The sequence below is a fragment of the Dama dama genome, unplaced genomic scaffold (genome assembly GCF_033118175.1).
Source record: "Dama dama isolate Ldn47 unplaced genomic scaffold, ASM3311817v1 ptg000272c, whole genome shotgun sequence".
Classification (NCBI taxonomy): Eukaryota; Metazoa; Chordata; class Mammalia; order Artiodactyla; family Cervidae; genus Dama; species Dama dama.
The window spans coordinates 18,986-22,500 of record NW_026871050.1 but is presented as its reverse complement, the minus strand read 5'-3'; positions in this window follow the sequence as shown (position 1 = coordinate 22,500).

Below are 3,515 nucleotides of genomic sequence, written 5' to 3'. Positions count from 1 at the left end.
CTGGGTCGAGGGAGCGGCGGGTCGACCAGCTGGCCCGGCTTTGCTTGGCTTCGGCTCAATGGGCTGTTGTGTGGTCTTGCCTTCCCGGGCTGAATTGACCTCGGCGCCCGGAGTCGCCAGTAAGACCCGTTCTCTGGCGTTTGCGTTTTCTTTTTAAGATGCGTGGAGTTTTTTTCATTGCGGTTATGTGGGTGATGGGTGTGTGCCTTTCCTTTTTGTTTCACTGCCATAATACGGAGGGGTACTTTCAACATGAAGGGGGAGGGGTGTGTGTGTGTGTGTGTGTGTGTGTGTGTGTGTGTGTGTGTGTGTGTGTGTGTGTGTGTGTGTGTGTGTGTGTGTACGTACGCGCGCGTGCACATAGTGTGTGCGTTTTTTTGTTTGTCCTGTTGCTGTACGGTGCTTTTCTCAAAACAGCCGTCGTCAGGGTCACAAAAGGGGTTTCTCCTGGTATGTTGAAAGGTAGTGACAAGAACGGAGGTGGTGGCGTGTGTGGCGTGGCCCACTTGGATGCTGGGCCGACGGAGCTCCGGGTCGACCAGCCGCCCGGGGCCCACTTGGCCTCCGGGCCGAGGGAGCGGCGGATCAACCAGCTAGCCTGGCTTTGCTTGGCTTCGTCCCAATGGGCTGCTGTATGGCCTTGCGTTCCCGGGTCGAATTGACCTGGGCGGGCGGAGTCGCCGGTACGACCCGTTCTCTGGCGTTTGCGTTTTCTTTTTAAGATGCGTGGAGTTTTTTCATTGCGGTTATGTGGGTTATGTGGGTGATGGGTGTGTGCCTTTCCTTTTTGTTTCACTGCCATAATACGGAGGGGTACTTTCAACATGGAGTGTGTGTGTGTGTGTGTGTGCGTGCGTGCGCGCGCGTGCACGGTGTGTGCGTCTTTTGTTCCGCACACACCATACACACACACACACACAGCGGTACCTTCAATATGAAGGGTGTGTGTGTGTGTGTGTGTGTGTGTGTGTGTGTGTGTGTGTGTGTGTATACATGGTGTGTTCGTCTTTTGTTTGTCCTGTTGCTGCATGTTGTTTTTCCCAAAAGAGCCGTCGTCGGGGTCACAAAAGGGGTTTCTCCTGGTATGCTGAAAGGTGGTGACAGGGACGGGGGTGACGGCGAGGTATTTCTCGGCGCGGGTGCTCGCGCCGCCTGACATTGGCCTGCGGTCCCCCTCGGATGGGAGAGCATTCCGCTGCCCCGTGGGTGGGGAGTCAAGAATCTTTCTCCCTCCCGCCCGCTCTCCTCCCGTCCGTCCGGTCGTCGTACCTCGCCCAGGGACGTTCTGCAGAAGTGTTGTCGCGTCCCGTTCTCCTGTCCGCGTCGGTGACTGAGCGTAGAAATGCGCACTAGGACGGACCCTGTCTGGCAATGAGTCCCCGCCGGTCGCCCCCGGAGCTCCCGTGCTGCGGCCGGCTCTCTCGACAGCTCTCTGTCGGTCGCTCTTTTAGATGGTCCGGCGGGGGGGCGGTCCGGCGGGCCGCCCGCCCCAACTCTTGAATGCCCTCGGGCTGTGGAAGGAGGCTGTGTGGGAGGGGCACCTTGGGCCAGAGGTCACGGGGAGGGTGGACGGCTAGCCAGTTCGGCTTTGTGGCCTGGGTTGGAAGTCTCACTTTAGAAACTTGCTTGATTGGGAGAGCAGGTGTTTGAACTCAAGTGGAATGGGCTTTTCCTCCTTATTGGCCTTGTCACTCTGGCGGGCTGGCGGGCTGGCGGGCTGGCGGGCTGGCGGGCTGGCGGGCTGGCGGGCTGGCGGGCTGGCGGGCTGGCGGGCTGGCGGGCTGGCGGGCTGGCGGGCTGGCGGGCGAATCTCCCTTCTCCCGCCAAGAGTTTCAAACAAAGACACGAGAGATCACCCGGATCCACTCACTCCGGTCAGGTTCAGAGCCAGAACGGCAAGGATCGAAGCTCGCCTGGTGACACCCAACCGCCTGCCCGCCAACTCGGAACACACTCCCCGGTCTGCCTGCCAAAGACAAGTGGCTGGATGGTGTTTGAGGGGAGGGTGGCAGACTCACGTTTCATGGGAGTGGTCTTGATCAACGGAGGTGATGAGCTCAGAAAAACACAAGTCCAGCCAAATGTTCAGGAGGATGTCCATACATGTTGGTTGTTTTTGGCCTGACTCTGTGTCTCTGTCTCTGACCGCACCACCCAAAGGCACGCATCCCCGATCCCGTCTCTGTGTCTGTCTGTCTGTCTGTCTCTCTCTCTCTCTCTGACTGTGTTGTCCTTTGCGTGACTGTGTGTGTCTGCCCCCGCGCACCCCACACACACACGTGGCACCTGTACACAACACACACACGCCCCCGCACACCACACAAGCAACACACTGTGCACGCCACAGACACACCCCACGCGTGCCCCCCACACACAGCGGCCCCACACCACCCACGTCGTACACCACCCACCCCACCTCTCTCTGCTGTCCTTTCTGTGCAGCAGCAGGGGCAGAGTGTGGGGTGTGTGGGAGATACGCGTGGGGTGTCTGGGGTGTGCCTGTCACTGGTGCGGGTGGGAGGGGCCGTGGGCAGATACACACACACACACACACACACACACACACACACACACACACCCTCTGACTGGGTTGTCCTTTGCCTGGGTGTGTCTCTGACCGCCCCTTCTCGCACCCTCAGGCACACACCGACAGGCATACCCCACACACCCTGGCCCCCCCCCCACACACACACACACCAACCCCCTCCCACCCCCACCCCACCCCCCCCCCCCACACACACTCTCTGTGTTGTCCGTGGTGGGTCGGGGATGTGTGGCCAGGGCGTAGGCGAGTGGGGCGTGTGTGGCGAGGCAGAGACACAGCCAGGCAAAGGACAACACAAGTGGTGCGTGCGTGAGTGTGTGTGTGTGGCTGTGTCTCTCTGCCCGCCCCGTCTCACTCGCACCACCCTGTCTCACTCGCACCACCCTCAGGCACACCCCCACACACCCCGCGCATACCCACACACACCCCACCCCCACATACCACACACACACCCACAACACAACACACTGCCCCCACACACGCAACACCTGCGCATGCCACAGACACGCCACGCCACGCCACACCACACCACACCCACTGTGTGTGTGTGTGTGTGTGTGTGTGTGTGTGTGTGTGTGTGTTCCTGTTCCTCGTTTGCTTTCTCCTTCCCTTCCTCATCGTCCCTCTGCCCCTCCCCTCCCTCCACCTTCACAGGACAGGAGTGCCTTTAGATGAGTCTGCCTGGTGTTAATACACCCTTGACATGATTTCTACAGTCTGACCTGTCCCTCGCTGCAGACGAGCAAACCGACAACAACTGAAAGCAACGGTGTTTGCCACTTGGGGCATACCTTCCACAGTCTCTAGTGAGTGACACGCCACCCACTTCCCCGAGCCAATCCTAGGAGCCTTCACCCAAGGCTCTTGCAAACATTCTTCACATCTGTCAGTCCTTCCAAGTCACCCGCCATCATCAGGCGAGGTGTAGAGAACCGATGGAAAAACTGGAGGAACGACTTCTTCCATGGGG